This window comes from Gossypium arboreum, chromosome 13 (assembly GCF_025698485.1).
Source record: "Gossypium arboreum isolate Shixiya-1 chromosome 13, ASM2569848v2, whole genome shotgun sequence".
In the NCBI taxonomy this organism is placed as follows: Eukaryota; Viridiplantae; Streptophyta; class Magnoliopsida; order Malvales; family Malvaceae; genus Gossypium; species Gossypium arboreum.
In genome coordinates, this window is record NC_069082.1 from 74,638,889 (window position 1) to 74,663,361 (window position 24,473).

Genomic DNA, 24,473 nt, shown 5'->3' on the forward strand with positions numbered 1-24,473 from the left:
AATATTTTTAGGTCTATATGATTTCTTCACATAGTTGATAATTGTTCTGCACTGTCCAATTTAGAGGAATTAATCATGGAAAAGGAACTCAACTATGTTGAGGACCTATTGGGGCAAATTTTGACATTAATCATGGAAAAGGAACTCAACTATGTTGAGGACCCATTGGGGGAAATTTTGACATCAGACCCTCCAAGTGATGAAGAGGGTGAAGAATACTTAGATTGCTAGAAGCTAATCAAAGGGTATTTAATCCGGAATCCCGCTTTGAATATTTGGAGTTAGAGATTAAGGATTATGCCTAACCAAAAGTGTCAATTGAGGAGCCACCTAAATTAGAATTGAAGGTACTTCTCTCACATTTAAAATATGTTTATTTAGGTAACGCTTCTACTTTGCTTGTGATTATTTCAGTAGAATTGACCAAAGAGTAATAAGAGAAACTGATCCTAGTGTTGAAAGAATTCAAGAAGGCTATCGGATAGACCAAAATTGATGTTCGTGGCATTAGTTTGTTTGTATGCATGCACAAGATCATCTTGGAAGATGGCAAGAAAGGGATGATTAGATATGGGTAAAGAAAGAAATCATGCAGGACGTGCCAAAGAAAGGAGGTATTATGGTCGTAGAGAATGAAAATGAGTTAATACCAACCAGAATGGTTATAGGATGGAGAATTTGCATTGATTACCGTAAGCTAAAAAAGGCGAATAGGAAAGATCATTTTCCTTTACTGTTCTTGGTCAAGAAGCTGGATAGACTCGCAACACGAGACTATTACTGTTTTCTCGATACTCGGGGTATAATCAGATTACAGTAGCACCAGAAAATCAACACAAGACAACATTCACATGCCCATATGGTACATTTGCATTTAGACGCATGTCATTTGGTTTATGTAATGCACCTGCTACATTTCAAAGCTGTAAGATGCTACTCATGCCAAGGACGCACACTACTGTTGTGCGTTGCTTCGAACCCGTGTGCACCCTTGGTAGCCGCACACCCTTGCCTAACACACCACACCATGAAGACACCCTCCAACCATCCCTAAACTAACCTCTTTTGGTTTTTTTTTTTTTTTGAGTTTTAAATTTTTATACAAGGTGGTAAGAAATTTTTATCCAAAATTTTAATTCGTTTTAATTATTTAACTTTTCAATTTATTTTGAATTGTTAGTATTTTATACTAATTAAATTTTTGAGAAAATATTTGTTTTCATCTTATGTTAAGGTTAATCATGCCTTGCAAAAGAAATTATGCTTTTGTCCAAATTGATGAATCACAAAACAAATTTCAGTGTGAAGAAGCCAAATTGAGATACGAAAACAACATTTTTAAGAATACATAAATGCACCCTGAAAAAGGCTTTACATTGAAATGATGCAACTATATCGATTTCGTGGTGCGCATTCGACAAATTACTAAAGCTCTTAGTTGGGAGTTGTTTTTTGAGCAAAGATCTAGTGTAGATGAGGAATTAGTTCGTGAATTTTATGTAAATTTGACCTCAAGCAAATTAACAGAAGTTTCTATCCGAGGAATCAAGGTACCAATAACCTCAACCGCTATTAATGAATTCTTTGAATTACCTGATTTCGAAGACGATGAATATTCTTCCTTAATGAGAAATATGGAGGCTGAAAATTTGCAAGAAATTCTCAAGGAACTTATAGTTCTAGGTTATAAGTGGACTTTATCAAAGCAAGGAATTCACACTTGTCACAAAGAATATTTGGCACCACTAGTGAAGGTATGTTTCTATTTCATTCAGTTTAGCCTTGTGCCTATTTCACATGGGACTACAATTTCATTAGAGCGAATGGTCTTGTTATACTCGATTTTAACTGCAAAAACCATTGATGTGGGAAAATCATTCTAAAAGAAATGCAAAATTGTGTCGCTAAACATTCTGGCCCAGCTTACTTTCCCTTTATGATAACAATTTTATGCTTGAAAGCTAAAATTCTTGCAAACATAAAAAATACAGGTTATAGCCAGGGCACAACCACAGATTGGGACCTTTACCAAATAGCTGAAGACTTTGTTCTCTAGCAACGAGTTGAAGAAGAAGAAGAAGAAGAAGAAGAAGAAGAAGAAGAAGATACTACAAAGATTGTACCAATGCAATTAGCTGAAATCCCTGATCAGGCAGAAACAATGGAACCAAAAACCGAACCTAACATGAGAACATCAATGTTCAGAACTCAATCGCCTCACCCAGATATTTGAGATGAGCTGTCAAAGTTGATGGACATAATGCAACATATGCAGTGGCAGCAACAAGCTTATTGGAGATATTCAAAAATACAGGATGACTCAATGAGAAGTGCTTTTATGAAAATATTCAATGACCCATTTATTTTTGTGCCTGAGTTTCCAGATTTTATATTTAAACTATGGAGTCCATTATCAAACAAGGAATAGAACGATTCACGCAAAAGTAAAGATGAGGGAGCAAAAGAAGAGTCAAATTTTGAGGGATCTGTAAATAAATAAGAAAGGGGGGCTCTTTACCTTATGTTATTTTCTTTCCTAAGTTATTTTAGGAATATGATTTATTATGATTTTTAATTTTTTGCATAATAAAACAAGAGATGGAAGTCATGAATAAAAATGAACAAGGTTTTGTAATAAGAAGTGTGGCAATAGATATATACATGTTTAGGATTGGATCTAGAGAGAGCTTGATACTTTAGCAGTCAAATTGTCTCACCTCATCTTTTCTAGAGTCCTACCTGGTGTATAGTATTTATTCACTTCTAACAATGAGGACATTGTTCATCATAAGTAAGGGGATCAAAAAATTGAAATTATTTCCTCTTAGAATAAAATTTTCTTTTAATTATGAATAGGTTATATTTTGTTCAAAAAAAAAAAGAAATTTTGTTAAGTATGATAAACTTCAGTATGAATAATTTTCTATTACTTCAAATAATTGTTGTGTTAGTTAAATTATGACATAAATGTACCCGTAATAAAGTATGTAAATCATACCATAAAATTTGTAGTTCCTTAGGAATGCTAGGCATGCATGAAAGTTTAAGTCTCTAGAATTGACTTGGTAACTTATTGAGGCGAAATCATAGGAAACATGGAATTTTGAAAATGATTTAGGCAACTTTTGTCTAGACCGTTTGAGCCTTTCAAGCCAATCTTGATGAATTTTTATCCCTTGAAACCCAAATTTGAGACTATATGCCCTAATTTTATTTGAACCTTAGCAATATTTAGCTATCACTTTTCTCATAATTATTTTTAAATTTTCCCAAACACTAGACTCAGTCTATTCAGAATATTATTTGACAATAAGTGTAGCAGTCTGGTTTAGACCTTACGGAATAGTGGTTTTGAGACCACAAATCCGAGTTCGTAAAAAATTTTAATATTATTTTCTGTGTCTGTGATATGTGAATTTATATCTGCGAAATTTCTGTCATTTAATTTGTTTGTTTCTGTGCTTAATTATGAATAAGGACTTAATCGCGTAAAACGCAAAAGTTGCATGCTAATTGATAAAGTGCCTATTTGGCTTGGCTTTCTATAGTAAAGGTCCTTAAGTAGTTATTAAACCATTGGAAACATGAGTGGACTATTATGGCCTTATTATAATGATTTATTAATGGCTTTATAAATGGGGGCAAAATTGGTATTTAGTATTTTATGTTAATTAAAGTAAACAAAATGCATGAAATTAGCCATTTCCTATGTGTTCTTGCCGAAAATACCAAGCAAAATAAAAAGAAAAAGAGCCCTAGGGTTTTGGCATTTGCAAGCATCAATTAGGTATATATTTTTGATCGATTTTTGATAATTTCTATGTTTCTGTGATCATTGCTTCGTGTTATTCAAAACCCATGTCTGAATTTTTGTTTCTGTTAAAGATTTCATGAAATGCCATTGTTGATATCATGAGTTTTGTTATATTTTTGGATGAATTATGAAGGCTTGGTAGATGAGTTATAAATTTTGTCTTTGAATTTTTATGAAATAGAGTTATTTAAGCTAATTTGTGAAAATAGGATTTTAAAGGACAAAATTATGAATTAAATATGTTATTTTGGCTTGTATAGAAGCCATGTATATTCAGCCAAGATATAGTCTTGGTGAATTTTGCATATTTGTGATTTTGTGAAAAATGTGATTTTGTGAAAAATGGACTAAATTGTCAAATTGTGAAAATGTAAGGGCTAAAATGTAAAGTGCCCTAAATATGTGTATATGGATTAAATTGAATGAAATGAATGATTGAATGGTTGAATTTGTATTGTATTAGATCAAGAACAAAGAAAATCATAGGGGAAGTCCAAAATAGTTGAATAACGACTCGTTTTATCCGAAATCCATCCGAGGTAAGTCAAATTAAAATTATGTGTTAATTTGAATAAATTCTGCACATATAAACTGTAATCTGTATTGGATGGCCTTGAATGCCAGATGAATATCTTTGGAATAAAGTATAATAATATGTTAGTATCCAAAAAGCTCTGTATACTTCTAAAGGAAAGTTGACATCTATCTGAGATATCATGTAAGACCGTGTTTGGGACACAGGCCACAATTTAGATTTACGTACAAGACCATGTCTGGGACATCGGCATCGTATCTAATTTCGTGTAAGACCTTGTTTGGGACAGAGGCATCGACATTGGATTTCATGTAAAACCACATCCGGGACGTCGACATTGTATCTATTTATGATTATCTATGTCATTTCTAAACCATCTGAGGATTGAGTACGAGATATGGGAATGAATGTATTATGAAATGTATAATCTATACAGGTACGTATGTATCGTACTAAGTCTTTGAATATGAAAGACTCAGTTCTGTGAAGTATGTACAAAACCATGAATTACTTCCTGAAATAACTCTGAATTCTTACTATTGATTTTACTTATATGTTTTAATAGATGGACTAGCTGTATTTGACTTACTAAGCTCTTTGTAGCTTACTCTGTGTGATTTCTGTCTGTTTTACAGCTATCGTAGCTACTGAAGGCTCGGGATAGTCGAGGATCGTCACCACACTATTGAAATCATTTTGGTACTTATGAAAGTGGAAATATTTTTTTTTAGTATGGCATGTATAGGCTAGAATGTTTAAGTAAGTAAGCTTGATATGTATATATGTTATGCCATGTGAATTGGCTAATAAATGATAAGTTTGTGCATAGTTTTGATGTATGTTTGTAATGTGTTATGTTCTAATGTGTTTTGGTCATCTTTAAGCATGTTTTGAGCATGGAATTGGTTGGAAATTTTGGTATGAATGTTGTATATTATTGCTTGAAGGATTGGATCTTAGAAAAGTGGCAAATTGGCTTAAACCAAGCCTGCATTGTGCCACATGGTTAGGTGACACGAGCGTTCCTTATGGCCGTGGGCTTAAGTCAGTAGCTAGCTAAGTACCACACGACCATGGCACACAGTCGTGTCTATTGGCCGTGCGAAAAAGTTAGTATTGGACCTATTTTTGGCACGGCTGGTTCACATGGGCATGTTTAATGCTCATGTGTGCCACACGGCCTAGTCATACGGGCGTTTAACTTTAGCATTTTTGGAATATTTGGTTAAGTTCTAAAAATTCTAAATAGGTTCGGTTTAGTTTCGACCTTTCCTTAAACATATGTTTTAGGTCTCGTAGACCATCTTAAGAGATGATTGCTTATGAAATGATGTTCAATAATATCTGTAATTCTGAATTGGTCTGAAATGTTCTGTCTGTCTGGTAATGCCTCGTAACCCTAATCCGATGTCGGTTACGGGTTAGGGGTGTTACAATAAGTTTTGGGGAGTTGAAAAAAGTATAAAATGCTCAAAAAATTGTAGTACATACAAAAAAAAAATGTTCGTGAAAAAAAAGAAAAAAAAGAGAGAGAGTATATGTATTCAAGAAAAAAAAAGATGTACAAAAGAGCATGTGAAAGCAAAATAAGTTGGTGTATCGAATGAAATTATTTCGAAGGTCTGATTCAAGTTGAGTCTAGGGTTTTTAGCCTAAATTTATCTATCTTTTACTTGCCCCTAGCCTATCCCTGTTACAACCTATTTAAAAGACCTATTGATTCAAGTTCTTATGCTACCTACACTAGTGGAGAGAAATTGCTATGTTCAATCATAAGATAAACTTAATGATTGCAGCTTAATCTTAAATAAGGGAATAAAATCAAATTGGTAGGGATTTAAAATGTCTTTATTGAGTAAGCATTTAGTCTATTTTTTCTATCATAATAATAATTGAGATTAATTTGAATGACATGTATACTTAAGTAGCATAAATATTAAGTTTCTTATTCTTGAGCATAAGTATACCAAATTCATAATTTTGGGAAGAATGTTGTTCTGAAGGAATTTTTCAAAGGTGTTTCTTAAAAATTCTTTTCAATTTGTGCATTACTCGGGATGAGCAATGAATTAAGTTTAGGGGTGTGGAAACATGAAAATATACACACTTTTTTATGCCCTTTTTAACTCAAATTCATGCAATTTTGTAGTAATTCTTGTAAAAAAATATATAATAATTATAAAATAATTAAATTGTACTTAAACTATTAACATGCTGAATTTTAATTAATTTTATTGTAACACCCCAAACCCGTGACCGTCACCGGATTTGACCACGAGGTGTTACCGGGCTTACTTTACTTATTTCTCTCTTGGAAATTTTTTTTTTGTTTTCCTTTTTCTGTTCCAGGCAGGCTAGTTAACTGCATCACTGTCACCTTAAAAATCATATCTCGAGTTCCAGAACTCGAAAATGAGTTCCGTCAATTTTCTCTGAAACTAGACTCATATATCCATCCATGGATTTATTTCTAAAATTTTTGGTCGAGCCAATTGGTACAGTTTATTAGTTAAAATCACCCCTGTGTCAGGGTTCGACTACACTGACCTTTACGCATTACGACCTGGATATCATCTCGTACAGAGCTCTAATGCTCATGCCGTTTGTTTCTAATGAAACTAGACTCAAAGGGGAATCTATGCATATAAGGCATGACTTCTAATTGTTTCTGGATAATTTATGGTAAATTTTCCAAGTCAGAGCAGGGGATCCAGAAACCGTTCTGGCCCTGTTTCGCGAAAACCTGAATATCTCTTAAAATACAGCTCATACGGCCATTTCGTTTCATCCATATGAAAATAGATTCATCAAGGTTCAATTTCATAATTTATTCACTATTTAATTCTACTTCTACTATTTTTAGTGATTTTTCCATCTCACCTCACTGCTGCTGGCAGCATCTGGTACTAAAGCAAACAATGACTATTTCATAATTCTTCCATGGCCAACTATTTCATCATACATAATACAAACTATGGCCACCTTATCAAAATTAAGGTTTCTAAGGCTCGTGCCTATAGGTTTTAGATTCACACTCAACCGACCACATAGGCCATCTTCGCATGGCTTAAAGTTTACAACCCGAGATTCAACAAAACAAAGTAGCCTATACATGCCAAATGTTCTCCTAGTTCAACTACGAAGGCAATACCAAATGATTTCCAGCCGGTGTGATGACTTCAACGACGGTTCCGAGCACGCAAACGATACGAGTCCAAGAGACCTAAAATGGGTGACAAGAAAACACCGAGTGAGTTTATAACTCAGTAAGTCATAAGCATTTCACAACCATCCGTTACTAAAATTATCATAAAATGAAATAATGAAACAAGGCCCATTGTTCCACCATACCGAACTATACCATAGTTCCTTAGACCTTCGGATCAATCTCATACCAAGTCATACATTTACATTTCATATACTATTCAATAGGATATTTGAAGCAATTTCCATACATCATTTCATTTCCGCAACAATCATGCAATTGAAATCATCACATAGATTTAAAACTTACCGACTCAACTCCGAGCATGAACATAGTATCTATTAGCCACGAACTCAAGGTACTTACTCTTTCCGGTGTCCATACTCAACTCGATGAAGACACACCTCCATATAATTGTTCGATCGGAGATATATATATATAGAGTACGCACACACACGTGCTTAATACTCGATTTCACACACTTAGTGCCATGTGATTTAAGCCCGCACACATAGTGCCATACCCTTCGAGCTCGCACACCCAAAGTCAGATATTTCCAGCATGCACACTTAGTGCCATATATTTCCAGCATGCACACTTAGTGCCATATATTTCCAGCATGCACACTTAGTGCCAATCTCACCACCGTACACACGTATTGTTCAAGACACTTAGTGCCGAAAGCAAACTTTCTACACATTTCACTATTTCTTTTACATTCAACAATGTCATCATTCCATACACATACATTTTCATTTACATATCATCTCATTAAACACAATTGCATAGATATTATGATCATTTAAAACAATGCCAAATATATGCTTAATGACTTACCTTGTGTTGGGTAAAATGGTTCCAACTCGGCTATTCGATGTTCTTTCCTTTGCTTTTGCTTGATTCTCCCCCTCTAGCTTCTTGAGCTAATCAATAAATTAACTAGTTTAACCGTCTTGCCAAATATTTATACATATATACATGACATCAACAATACTATCATCATTAATTCATCAATTCACAAAGTTTTATTTCACGAACATTTGACCCATTTTTACCCCATATGGCCGAATGCTACATTCATTACCCAACTAGCCATTCAACAATTTTCAGCCTCATTACCACCCTTTTTATGTCTAATCGTCTAAATGAGATATAAACATGCCTAACTATAGCCGAATGTGCAACATTAATCTAGCATTTCCATTGCATTTAACACTTAACATTTACCCCATCTAGGCCAAATTTTGCTAGCACACAAGCCTTTGGTCGAATGTCCTTGGCCTCTAGTCACCCAAAATTTCTTTGTTCTTTAAAATTCATCCAAGACTACATTCGCACTTCCAACTAATAATTTAGGTGCTCTCAAGCTCATTCACAAGTACTATTATATATCACATTAAGCATTAAATCATTTTGCAACATAAATTTTATAGCATGGCCAATACTCATGCACATACACACATAACAACAAGAACTCAATGGCACAAAAATCTCCTTTTGTTAAACATTCGAACTCACTCATCTCCATGCTTTCATCACAACAACATCAAAACACTAATTAGGAAATACAACATTCTTGGTCAAATTTAACTCACCTAACAACTTAGTTTCGATCCAAGATTCAAGGAAAAATTTGAACCAATCCTCCAAACTATGCATGCATTTTCAAGAGTGGCATAAAACATACCTTCTTGTATCAAAACACCTTAGTCTAGTAAGCTCCCATGGCTGATTTTCTCAAGCTTCCCCCTTTCTTCTTAGTACATTCGCCATGCAAAGAAAAATGAGAGAATGGACACTTTTTTTTCTTCTTCTCAAGTCATGGCAATTGTAACAAAATGAGAAAGGATGAACAACAAAATTTTTCTCCTTTCTTTTCCTCAACTCACGGCAACAAGGGGGGCATCCACACTCTTTTTTTTCATCATTTTCCTTTTTTTCATTTCTTTATTTTCCTTCCATAATGCACTAGGCCAACATGTCTAGGACATGTTTTCTTTGCCCATCATCATGTCATGGCCACCACTAACCTTAGGAAATGGGTTATTTGACATGCAACTCCACCCTTGTGTTAACATGCACTAATAAGCCATTTAAAATTAGCCTATCATATTTCACCATGGTTCACATTGATCCCTATTTAATAATTTCTCATAAAATTGGTAAAATTAGAGAATGAAACTTCCACATATGCATGCACACACATAGTAAGCATAGAATATAACAATTAATTATTTTTATGACTCGGTTTAGTGGTCCCAAAACCACTTTCCGACTAGGGTCAATTTAGGGCTGTCACATTTATAATAAATTTTGATTAATTTTGATTAATTTTGACTTAGTTTTGACAGATTCACACAAAGCACGAAAAATGGCTCGGCGGAAACTACTAGAAATGCAAAACCGAGTAGCGATTTTTGAAGCATCGAGGCTAATTTATTTTTTCAGCTTATGACAATCCAATTTATGAATATTAATTCATAATATATTTAATGTTAATTTCAGTCCAATTTATTTTGGGTTAAATAATTATTATTAATTAAATTATGGAAAGAGACCCAATTGTGCTAAACAAAGAGACTAATCCAATTGAGCAACTGGGCTGCCCAAAACCGTCCAATATGCTGATCCAATCACCTTCTTCAGCTGATTATTTGGCTTGCAAAACAGCCCTTGAGGCTTTCTTGAAATTGCATTCAAACCCCTCCACTGTTCAAGCCTTTGTAGATTTGCCCCTAGCTAAATTTAGCAAGTTTGAAAGCTTCAAACTTGCCACATGTGTGGCTGGCCATGGGGTAGTTTATGGCTATTGATTTTTTCTATTTTTAACAGCCTATCTAACCTATAAATACCCCCATTGGCTGCTCATTCTAAGTTAAGAAATGTAATTAATCTAATACAATTTTGTCATCTTAATTAAAATCATCTTTTGAAATCATGCAATGGAACTTTTATTGTTATTTTATTTATTTTACTTAGTTAAATTTTATTTTTTAATCACTTCCTCAAAATCAAAATATTTTTCCCATCTCCTAAGTTTTTTTAATTGCATTCATAAATAATTCTTTCCACAGTCCCTGTGAGAATGATAAGTCGATATTTACTTGTCACTTTATTACTTGTAATTGCGTAAACTTGCACATTTCCATCGTTCCAGTAAACCACTCATTTATCATCAGGAAGATGGCTTCCATAGGCTCCCCTCCTCGGGCCTTCGATACGGGCCTACTACCACTTGACGTTGCTCCTTGAATGGAGGCTTGCGCTTTACTTTCAGCCTCATCAACATCGGTTCAGTTGGATGACATTTTATCTATATAAAAACATAGTTTAAATCGAGCCAAGAGTTATGACACTATCACAGGTTATATAATGGCATGTATTTTTAGACTCGTACATGCTACATTCAGTCTGAAAATTGACTAAACTGTAGCTCTGATACCACTAAATGTAACACCCTAACCTATATCCATCGTCGAAATAGGGGTATGGAACATTACTATAAAAACGTAACTTTAAAACATACATTTCAAACTTAACATAAACATATCACAAATCACTCACATACATGCATATCGTCCCTTAATCGAGCCTTCAAGGCCATAAAAAAAACTTTAGAAGCAATTTGGGACTAAATTGGAATCAATCAAAAAGTTAATGAAAAAGTTAGAAAGTTGAACTACAGGGGTCACACGACCGTGTGACTCACACGGCTGAGACACATGCCCGTGTCTTGGGCCATGTAACAATCAAAATAAGGACACATAGTCGTGTCCTAGCCCGTGTCTATGCCCGTGTAACTTTCAAAGTTGGGTTACATGGCTAAGCCACACGCTCGTGTGCCAGGCCATGTAACTCTCAAAATGGCCTCACACGCTCGTGTACCAAGCTGTGTGATAGGACGTGTAACTGCCTGACTTCTATGCCTTTATAACCTACATAGGACACATGGTTGTGTGCCACACATGGTTGAGACACACGTCCATGTCTCAAGCCGTGTGGACATGAAATTGGCCAAATCAAGTAATTTCCATCACCTATTTCAAGCTTGTACCTAAACACAATTTGCACATATCATAAACATACTAAAACATGCATAAAACAACCAATTCAATAGACCATTATGATACAACGAATATGCCATACAAGGCACATCAATCACAAACAATTGAACATACCTAAACATATGCATATTTGGCCATATTTCAACCATCTCAAATTATACGATAACTTGACCTATTTTATGTCAATATATAAACTTACCATTTGTACCATTTCTCTCATGCATCACAAGCACATAATTGACACAAATCAACCATTACTAAAATGGTACCAAACAACATTTAAGCATTCAACCAAACATTAAACATGTGACAGCCTTAAAACGACCCTAGTCGGAATGTGGTTTCAGGACCACAAAACCGAGGCATAAAAATAATTTAATATTTATTTTATTGCCTATAATATGTGTTAACTCATGTGTGACATTTTAATGTTTTGATTTAGAGTTATAAATGTGAATTTCACTAGAAAGGACCTAGTAGAAAACTTTGGAAGTATGATGGGGAATGTGTAATGACTAATTAAAGCATGCATGCAAAACAATGGCCTTGCATGTCAAATATCCCTCTTTTATAAGAGGTGGCGGCCATGACAATGAGGATGGGCAAAACATGTCATAGACATGTTTTGTTGGTGCATTAGGGAGAAAAGAAATAAACAAATAAGCATGGGTAATAAAGAATGAAAAAAATGTGTGTGAGTGAACCCCCTATTGCCGTGTATTGAAGAAAAGAAAAGAAAAAATTGATCATCCTTTCATTCTCTCTTGACCGAAAATCCTAAGGAAGAAGAGGGAATTTTTGCTTCATGTTTGGTTTGGAAGAGGATTAGGAAGGGTTTGGCTATACTTGCATCAAGATTAAGGTATGTTTGAGGTTGTGCCATGAGATTCATGCATGTTTTTAGTTACTAGCTTGATGTTCTTATTAGCCCATGGTTCAAATCTTTGTTATATCATGGGGATGGTATTTGGCCAAGGTGGATTTTGTGTTAATGCCATTGCATGTTAAATATGAAGCTTGTTAATGGTATATGTGATGGGGATTGATGGCTCTTGGACTTTCTTTTTAGTATTTTTGAGTAAGACATTAAGTTCTTTGCTTAATCATGACCAAAATTATGGTGTTGTGATGTATTCGGTCATGGTATATCCATAAGTATGATTCATGCATGTTGCATGGTAGGTAAGATTTGAGCTTTGGATATGTGTTTATATTTGGATATAAACAACTTGAGATTCGCCCTTGCACCTACATGAATATATGTTTGCACATGATGAATTGGTATGACATATATACTATTTCAAGGTGTATATTTGCTTGTGATGATGTTTCGTTATGTAGTAAATGAGAGATGTGTATTGAGCTACAATATGTAATGCGTTAGTTAGTAAAATGTATGCTGTTTTTTTGTGTGGTATTATGTAAAATTGGCCTCAACATAGACATGCATATTCGCCAAATGAAGTAGATTGGTGTGCATGTATTCGGTTAGAGGCAACCGTATTGAAGCCTTATCTTGGCTTAGATAATTGACTAAATGGGTAATAAGTGAGGATGGTTGCGAATATACAAACATACATATGCATGTGTAATTGAATTATGAATGTTTAGCAAGATGGTTAAACTAGTTGATTTATTGATTAAGCTCAAGGAGTTAAAGAAGGAGAATCAAGCAAGGGAAAGACGAAGGTCATCGAGTAGCCGACTTGGACTGTTTTACCCAACACAAGGTAGGTCACTAAGCATATATTTTGTATTGATTTAAATAGACATAATGTCTATGTAATTATGCCGAAAGGAATGATAAATTTATATACATGTATGTATGTGGTGATGAAAGTATTGAATGAAAAGAAAAGAGGTGAGAAGTATTGAGTTGTTGATTTCGGCACTAAGTGTGCGGGTTTAAAATTTGTACAGCACTAAGTGTGCGAGTTTGATCATATAGCACTAAGTGTGCGAGTTGATTATATAGCACTGAGTGTGCGGACTCACTATATGCTTTTGAATCACTATTGACACTGAGTGTGCGACATTATTGAGTTGACCACGGACAGCGGGTCGGGTAAGTACCTCGAGTTCATGGCTAATAGGCGCTATGTTTATATTTGGAGTTGAGCTTGGTAAGTTTGAACCTATGTGACAATGTAAATTGAAGTCACGTACATAAGAATTATCGCGAATGAGTGAAAGGTCATGTAGATGTATGATTGAATCGAAGGTCTAAGGAACTATGGTATAGTTCGGTTTGAATGGAGTAATTAGCCTCGCTCCATTTTGTTTCCTCTTGCGATAATGTTATTAATGGTTGTTAGTGCATTGCTTATGACTTCATCGAGTTATATACTCATTCGGTGTTTGCTTGTCACCTATTTTAGGTTTCTTGGACTCGACTTTTTATGTATTCGGGACCGTCATCAAGTCATCACACCGCTAACAACTTTTGGTATTTTCTTCGTAGTTGGTCTTGGAGTACATTACGGCATGTATAGGCTATTATGTTTTGTTTGAACTTGGTATGTAAAATTTTGAATAGCCATGCGAAAATGGCGTATAAATGTTTTGAGCATAATGTTATAATCATTTGGTATGTATATGCTCATTAAGAAGCACGGAAATGTTTGGCAATGACCAGCCATTAGAATGGGTCATCATGATTATATTTTGGACTATATATGAAAAAGGGGTGGTTGAATCATAGAAACTATGTGTTAGAGAAAGTCTACCCTAGAAATAGATGCTGGCAGCAACAGTGACATGGATGTGAAAAATCACTACAAATAGTAGGAATGGAATTAAATAGTGAATAAATTATGTAAATGAACCTTGATGAATCCTTTTTCATATGGAAGAAACAAAACGGTCATATGAGTTGTATGTTAAAAGATATTTGGGTTTTCGTGAAACAGGGACAGAACGGTTTCTGGATTCCCTGTTCCGACTTTGAAAATTCATTATAAATTAACCAGAGATAATTAGGAGTCATACCATATATTTATAAATTCCTCTTTGAGTCTAGTTTCTATAGAAACAAACGGCATCAGTATTGAAGCCCTGCACGGGGAGATATTCAAGTTGTAATGCACAAAGGTCAGTGTAGTCGACCCCCGTAACATGGGAGACTTTAACTAATAAACTGTACTAATTGGCTTGACCAAAAATTCTAGAAAAAAATATGTAGATGGAAACGTGAGTCTAGTTTCAGGGAAAAATTACGAAACTGATTTTCGAGTTGTAAAACTCAAGTTATGATTTTTGAAGCGACTAGTACACAGATTGGCAGCTTGTCCGGGAAGTTCTCAATAAGTGGTTTGAAATCATTAACACCCGTGTTCGACTCCGTGACGGTCTCGAGTTCGGGTGTTACAATTTTATTGGTATCAGATCTATGGTTTAGTCGGTTCTAGGACTACCATAGCACGTATGAGTCTAGCTATACATGCCTTAATGTTAATGTTTAAATGTGTGATGACTTCTGACGGTTAAAATTATTGTTTTGATTAGTAAATGGATCCTGTTGTAGAGAGACCTTGGCGATGACGTTGAAAGTGTAGCGGCTGCTCTCGCACAAGGGACGCCGCTGTTGAACCTCAGTCATCTCTGAATAATCGGGGTGAGGGGCTAGACAAGCCTTCTTTACCATGATGAATGAGTGGGTCGCGAATATGCCCGAACCAATCCTACGTCCAACAATTCCGAATTTGAATAATCCACCCAAGAGCCCGTAATGCCATCGATTCATCGACCACAGTGAGGCCGAGTCACCACCGTAGACTTGATTAGGATGCGCGGGCTGAAGAGTTCAGGCCATAGATACCGATGATGCCGAAAGGGCCGAAGTTCGCTTGATAACACCATTCGGTGTTTGATGAACTGTCAAGCACACCCGATGAATGTCTAAAGTGTGCTATATCCTTGTTGCGAGACTCAGCCCACTATTGGTGGAGGACCTTGATTTCCATAGTTCCAAATGAACGAGTTACTTGGGATTTCTTTCAAACGGAGTTTCGAAATAAATATATTAGTCAAAGGTTCATCGATCAAAAGCGTAAGGAATTCTTGGAACTCAAGCAAGGCCGTATGACAGTATCTGAATACGAAGAGTTCGTAAGACTCAGTCGGTATGCCCGGGAGTGTGTGGCTGACGAGGTTGCTATGTGCAAGAGGTTTGAAGAAGGATTGAATGAAGATCTAAAGCTACTAGTGGGTATTTTGGAGATAAAAGAATTCGTAACACTAGTTGAACGAGCCGCAAGGCGGAGGAACTTGGAAAAGAGAAGAAGAAGGCTGAATTTGAAGCTAGAGACTATCGCAAAAGATCGACGGGTAAAGCTCCGTTCTCTACTGTAAAGAAGTTCGTGGAGGACACCAATAAATCGAGGACGATGCGGGAATTTCCATTAGAGCACGACCATTGACGGACTCAGAGCTACTTGGTAGCTAGTATGGGCAATAACCGTCAAGAGAAACCTAAATGCCCCCAATGTGGGAGAAGACACATAGGTGAATGTTGGGGTAAGTCTACCAATAGGGCTTGTTACGGATGCGGTTCAAGGACCACTTCATTAGAGATTGCACGAGCTTGATGAGAAGAATAGGATGCAAGGTGCAAGACCTAGTGGAATGATGACTAGAGGTAGACCACCAAGAATTTCAGGAGGTAGGGGTGGTAGTCGAGAGGGCCACCGACACTACTGTTCGATCCGAGACCAGATACTCGCTAGGGCATATGCCATCCGTGCACGAGAGGAAGCATCCTCCCCGATGTTATCACCGGTACTTTCACTCTCTTTGATACTAATGTGATTGCTTTGATTGACCCCGGTTCTACTCATTCTTATATATGCGAAACCTTAGCATCCAAAGAAGACTTTACCTATTGAGTCTCTTGAGTTCGTAATTCGGTGTCAAATCCTTGGGTCGTTACGTGCTTGTCGACAAAGTGTGCAAGAAATGTCCCTAGTAACTGAGGGTCCTACTTTCCGCAGACTGATGCTTTTGCCGTTTGATGAATTTGATGTTATTCTTGGTTTGGATTGGTTGACCGTGCATGATGCGGTTGTGAATTGCAAAAGCAAGACTATTGATTTGAGGTGCGCGAATAACGAGATAATCCGAGTTGAGTCTACGGACTTAAAGGGGTTGCCAGCTGTAATATCAACAATGTTGGCCCAGAAACATGTAAGAAAGGGGTGCGAAGCATACCTTGCGTATGTACTTGATGATAAGGAATTGGAAAAGAAACCCGAATCGGTGCCGGTGGTTTGTGAATACCCGGATGTTTTTCCTGAAGAATTACCGGGTTTACCACCTGTTCGGGAAGTAGAGTTTGGTATTGAGCTTGTACCTGGGACTACGCCAATTTCGATAGCTCCGTATCGTATGGCACCAACCGAGTTGAAGGAGTTGAAAGCTCAGTTGCAAGAGTTGACGGATAGAGGTTTCGCTCGACCAAGTTTTTCACCTTGGGGTGTACCAAAGTTGTTTGTGAAAAGAAGGACGGAACCATGAGGTTGTGCATCGACTATCGTCCGCCTTAATAAAGTGACAATAAAGAACAAATATCCGCTATCACAGATCGATGATTTGTTCGATCAACTGAAGGAGCCTCGGTGTTCTCAAAAATAGATTTGAGATCGGGCTATTATCGATTCATGAATTCGAGATTCGGACATACCCAAAATTGCCTTCAGAACGAGATATGGTCACTACGAGTTCTTAGTGACGCCGTTTGGGCTCACTAATGCCCCTGCGGTATTTATGGATTTGATGAATCGGATCTTCAGACCGTATTTGGATCGGTTCGTAGTTGTGTTCATTGACGACATCTTGGTCTATTCAAGAGATGAGACCGAACATGTGGAGCACCGAGATTAGTGTTGCAAATTTTACGGATAAGCGCTTATATGCTAAGTTCAAGCAAGTGTGAGTTCGTTAAGAGAGGTTAGCTTCTTGGGTCATGTGGTATCCGATCGGTATTCGAGTCGATCCGAGCAAAATTTCAGCCATACTTAACTGGAAGCCTCCAAGAAATATTACCGAGGTTCGAGCTTTTTGGGACTTGTCGGTTACTTACCGACGGTTTGTAAAAGGATTCTCGATGATAGCCACACCCATGACGAAACCGCTTGTAAAGATGTCAAGTTTGAATGGACGGAAAAGTGTCGAAAAAGTTTCACCAATTGAAAACTCATTTGACGGAAGCTCCAAGATTAGTATGCCCGAATCGACAAAGAGTTTGTCATCTATAGTGATGCCTCCCTACTTGGGTTAGGTTGCGTATTGATGCAAGAAGGTCGAGTTGTGGCCTATGCGTCGAGACAATTAAAGCCACATGAGAAAAATTATCCCACCCATGATCTCGAATTAGTCGCCATTTTATTCGCCTTTGAAAATATGGCGACATTACTTATTTGGTGAGAAGTGCCATGTATTTTGGATCACAAAAGTCTCAAATATTTGATGACTCAAAGAGACTTAAATCGAGACAAAGACGTTGGCTTGAGTTGTTGAAAGATTATGAGCTGGTCATTGATTATCACCCGAAAGGCTAATATGGTTGCGGACGCCTTAAGTCGAAATCACCGCTTGCTTTACGAGCAATGAATGTACACTTGTCTATCCTACCCGACAATGTGTTAATAGCCAATTAAAGGCCAAACCATTATTGACTCATCAAATTCGCGAAGCTCGTAAAGTTGATGATGAGTTGGTTGCAAAACAGTGAGTGTGTTCGAACAAGGAATCGGAGTTTCAAATTGATGATGACGATTGTTTGAGGTTCAGAAATCGTTTGTGTGTTCCAAGAAATTCAGAACTCATTTCGATGATTCTGAACGAAGCTCATTGTAGCCGAATGTCAATTCACCTGGGGAGTACGAAGATGTACAACGATTTGAAATGTCGGTTTTGGTGGCATGGTATGAAACGAGACATCTCCGACTTTGTTTCGAGATGTTTAATATGTCAACAAGTGAAAGCGGAACATCAAGTGCCTTCAGGGTTACTTCAACCGATCATGATACCCGAGTGGAAATGGGATCGAGTCACAATGGACTTTGTGTCCGGGCTGCCATTGTCAGCTAGTAAGAAGGATGCGATTTGGGTTGTTGTTGATAGACTGACTAAGTCGGCTCACTTTATCCCCGTATGCGTCACGGATTTTTCATTGGATAAACTAGCTGAATTGTACGCTTCTCGATTGTGAGATTACACGGGTACCGATTTACATTGTGTCGGATAGAGATCCGAGGTTCACCTCGCGATTTTGGAAGAAATTGCAAGAAGCTTTGGGTACCAAGTTGCATTTCAAAGACCGCCTTTCACCCCAAACCGATGGTCAATCCGAGCGAATAATTCGAGATACTTGAGGATATGTTGAGATGTTGCATCCTCGAGTTTAGTGGTTCATGGAACGATATTTACCTTTGATTGAATTCGCCACAACAATAGTTTTCAATCAAGTATTAAGATGGCGCCTTACGAGGCCTTGTACGGGCGTAAATGCCGTACACCATTGTTTTGGACCGAGCTCGGTGAGAGCAAAATTTTCGAGTGGATTTGATTAAAGATGCTGAATGTAAAGTAAGAGTAATCCGTGAAAATCTGAAGATAGCCTCCGATCGTCAGAAGTCGTACGTGGATCTAAAACGAAAAGACATTGAGTATCAGGTGGGAGATAAAATGTTTCTTAAAGTTTCGCCTTGGAAAAAGATACTCAGATTTGGGCGCAAGGGCAAATTGAGTCCGAGGTTCATCGGGCCATATGAAATATCCGAATGAGTCGGTCCAGTTACGTATCGTCTGATTTTGCCCCCTGAACTTGAAAAGATTCGCGACGTCTTTCATGTTTCGATGCTTCGACGCTATAGATCCGATCCGTCGCACGTAATTAGTCCATCAGAGGTTGAAATTCAAGCCGATATGAGTTATGAAGAAGAACCGATTCGTATCCTAGCTCGTGAAGTGAAGGAGTTGCGAAACAAAAGGGTTCCGCTGGTGAAGGTGTTATGGCTCAAACACGGGATAGAAGAAGCTACTTGGGAACCCGAGAACTCTATGAAAGAGCGATACCCAAATCTATTTACGGTAAGATTTTCGGGACGAAAATTTCTTAAGTGGGGAGAGTTGTGACACCTTAAAACGACCCTAGTCGAATGTGGTTTCGGGACCACAAAACCGAGGCATAAAAATAATTTAATATTTATTTTATTGCCTATAATATGTGTTAACTCATGTGTGACATTTTGATGTTTTGATTTAGAGTTATAAATGTGAATTTCACTAGAAAGGACCTAGTAGAAAACTTTGGAAGTATGATGGGGAATGTGTAATGACTAATTAAAGAATGCATGCAAAACAATGGCCTTGCATGTCAAATATCTCTCTTTTATAAGAGGTGGCGGCCATGACAATGAGGATGGGCAAAACATGTCATAGACATGTTTTGTTGGTGCATTAGGGAGAAAAGAAATAAACAAATAAGCATGGGTAATAAAGAATGAAAAAAAATGTGTGTGAGTGAACCCCCCCTATTGCCGTGTATTGAAGAAAAGAAAAGAAAAAAAAAATTGATCATCCTTTCATTCTCTCTTGACCGAAAATCCTAAGGAAGAAGAGGGAATTTTTGCTTCATGTTTGGTTTGGAAGAGGATTAGGAAGGGTTTGGCTATACTTGCATCAAGATTAAGGTATGTTTGAGGTTGTGCCATGAGATTCATGCATGTTTTTAGTTACTAGCTTGATGTTCTTATTAGCCCATGGTTCAAATCTTTGTTATATCATGGGGATGGTATTTGGCCAAGGTGGATTTTGTGTTAATGCCATTGCATGTTAAATATGAAGCTTGTTAATGGTATATGTGATGGGGATTGATGGCTCTTGGACTTTCTTTTTAGTATTTTTGAGTAAGACATTAAGTTTTGCTTAATCATGACCAAAATTATGGTGTTGTGATGTATTCGGTCATGGTATATCCATAAGTATGATTCATGCATGTTGCATGGTAGGTAAGATTTGAGCTTTGGATATGTGTTTATATTTGGATATAAACAACTTGAGATTCGCCCTTGCACTGCATGAATATGTGTTTGCAAATGATGAATTGGTATGACATATATACTATTTCAAGGTGTATATTTGCTTGTGATGATGTTTCGTTATGTAGCAAATGAGAGATGTGTATTGAGCTACAATATGTAATGCGTTAGTTAGTAAAATGTATGCTATTTTTTGTGTGGTATTATGTAAAATTGGCCTCAACATAGACATGCATATTCGCCAAATGAAGTAGATTGGTGTGCATGTATTCGGTTAGAGGCAACCGTATTGAAGCCTTATCTTGGCTTAGATAATTGACTAAATGGGTAATAAGTGAGGATGGTTGCCGAATATACAAATATACATATGCATGTGTAATTGAATTATGAATGTTTAGCAAGATGGTTCAACTAGTTGATTTATTGATTAAGCTCAAGGAGTTAAAGAAGGAGAATCAAGCAAGGGAAAGACGAAGGTCATCGAGTAGCCGACTTGGACTGTTTTACCCAACACAAGGTAGGTCACTAAGCATATATTTTGTATTGATTTAAATAGACATAATGTCTATGTAATTATGCCGAAAGGAATGATAAATTTATATACATGTATGTATGTGGTTATGAAAGTATTGAATGAAAAGAAAAGAGGTGAGAAGTATTGAGTTGTTAATTTCGCACTAAGTGTGCGGGTATAAACATTTGTGATCATGAGAATGGCACTAAGTGTGCGGGTTTAAAATTTGTACAGCACTAAGTGTGCGAGTTTGATCATATAGCACTAAGTGTGCGAGTTGATTATATAGCACCGAGTGTGCGGACTCACTATATGCTTTTGAATCACTATTGACACTTGAGTGTGCGACATTATTGAGTTGACCACGGACAGCGGTCGGGTAAGTACCTTGAGTTCATGGCTAATAGCGCTATGTTTATATTTGGAGTTGAGCTTGGTAAGTTTGAACCTATGTGACAATGTAAATTGAAGTCACGTACATAAGAATTATCGCGAATGAGTGAAAGGTCATGTAGATGTATGATTGAATCGAAGGTCTAAGGAACTATGGTATAGTTCGGTTTGAATGGAGTAATTAGCCTCGCTCCATTTTGTTTCCTCTTGCGATAATGTTATTAATGGTTGTTAGTGCATTGCTTATGACTTCATCGAGTTATATACTCATTCGGTGTTTGCTTGTCACCTATTTTAGGTTTCTTGGACTCGACTTTTTGCGTATTCGGGACCGTCATCAAGTCATCACACCGCTAACAACTTTTGGTATTTTCTTCGTAGTTGGTCTTGGAGTACATTACGGCATGTATAGGCTATTATGTTTTGTTTGAACTTGGTATGTAAAATTTTGAATAGCCATGCGAAAATGGCGATAAATGTTTTGAGCATAATGTTATGATCATTTGGTATGTATATGCTCATTAAGAAGCACGAAAATGTTTGGCAATGACCAGCCATTAGAATGGGTCATCATGATTATATTTTGGACTATATATGAAAAAGGGTGGTTGAATCATAGAAACTATGTGTTAGAGAAAGTCTACCCTAGAAATAGATGCTGGCAAGCAAAGTGATGTGGATGTGAAAATTACTAAAAATAGTAGGAATGGAATTAAATAGTGAATAAATTATGTAAATGAACCTTGATGAATCCATTTTCATATAGAAGAAACGAAACGGTCATATGAGTTGTATGTTAAAAGATATTTGGGTTTTCGTGAAACAGGGCGAAACGGTTTCTGGATTCCCTGTCCGACTTTGCAAATTCATTATAAATTAACCAGAGATAATTAGGAGTCATACCATATATGTATAAATTCCTCTTTGAGTATAGTTTCTATAGAAACAAATGGCATCAGTATTGAAGCCCTGCACAGGGAGTTATTCGAGTTGTAACGCACGAAGGTCAGTGTAGTCGACCCGTAACATGGGAGACTTTAACTAATAAACTGTACTAATTGGCTTGACCAAAATTCTAGAAAAATTTTTAGATGGACATGTGAGTCTAGTTTCAGGAAAAATTACGAAACTGATTTTCGAGTTGTAAAACTCAAGTTATGATTTTTGAAGCGACTAGTACATGATTGGCGCTTGTCCGGGAAATTCTCAATAAGTGGTTTGAAGTCTGTTAACACCTCGTGTTCGACTCCGGTGACGGTCTCGAGTTCGGGGTGTTACAGGTATGGAGTTGAATTGAAATTTTTGAGGCAAACATGTTATTTTGCACATCTGAATTGTGGTATTTTATAAAGATATGATGTAGTTTTAAATATGAATGCTTAATGATTAAGCTGAAGATATTTGGTAAGATGATAATCTTGGTATAAATGTATAAGTGGTACTATAATAAACAAGATAAAATGAGTATGAGAGACACATGTATGATGGCATACAATTGCTATGTTTGTGGTTTAATTGAGAATATTAAATCATTAAATGAATACCATGTTATATGCTTTTGATTTTGTATAAGTGTGTAAGAGATTAAGGTTGACCAAAGCTTGGAAAATAGCCTAGGTATATTCCACACAGGCAGAGACACGATCATGTGTCTCAACCGTGTATGGAACACGACTTTGGGACACGGGCGTGTGGAGCCTTAAAGCATGAAATTTCTAAGATTTTTGTAAGTTCTCGGTTTAGTCCCGAATCCTTTCTAAAGTATGTTTTGGGCTTCGTAGACTCAAATAAGGGACTATGTGTAAGTGAATGAACGTTTTGAAATATGAATGAAATTTTATGGCCTATATTTTAGTTTAATGTTTGTATATTTGTCCATTAACGCCTCGTACCTTATCCCGGCCTCAGGTACGGGTAAGGGGTGTTACAAAATATATTGAAATGATGAGATCCATGGTAAGCATTTTATGTTATGATGTTATAACCAATTGAATCATATTCAAGTATAATGGTTATCCATGTGGAATTCATGTGAAATATGTTTGGGCATGCTAACATGTGTTGTTGTTTGATGCTTAGGAATGTACCAAGCTATTAGTTGGATTGTATTATGTTTACGTATAAGTTATGCATTGAAATGGTAAGTGCCCAAATGAAAATATGCTTGTGTTAATGAAAGAATTGTAAGGTTTAAATTATGTAATTTCTTATGAAATGGTTTATCATGTGATTAATTTTAAAAAAGCTATGTTTAAATGGACAAGATTGTGGCTATGGTTGATGATATGCTTATGTCTTGTGTGTTATGCATATGAAATAGGTGTGGAAAGGTAATGAAATAGTAAGTTCATACTTGAAGTGTAAAATGTTGAAAAAGGGAAAGACGAGTTGAATTGATGTTGTTATTTAAGCTAAAGAAAGTAAATGCAACTGAAAGTAATGAAATGCAAATGAAAATAAGAAAATTTGAAAGGGTTTAAGTTTTTCAAAATCCTATTATGCTAGGGATGATATGTATATGTGATGCTGCGGATTTATTCACTTTGTGAGTTGTTGAATATGGTTTCATGAATCTTGCGGTATTGGTATAAGATTATTCTTGATATGTATAAATTTCATATTTGAAATGGATTGATATGACTAAATTTTATACGATCTTACTAAGCATTCATTGTTTATGTAGTTGTTTTCCTTTACTTTTCAGATTACCGAAAGCTCGATCAGGTTGGAAGCTAGTTGGAGATCCATCACACTATCTATCAATTTTATAAGGAGATTTCTATGCTTTGGTCACTGTTATAACAACATGTATGTGTGGACTATGTTTAATGTTTAATTGATGAGTTTGGTATATATATGTCATTTTGGTTTATGTTTATGGCATGAAATGTTACTTTGGATTTGAGGTAC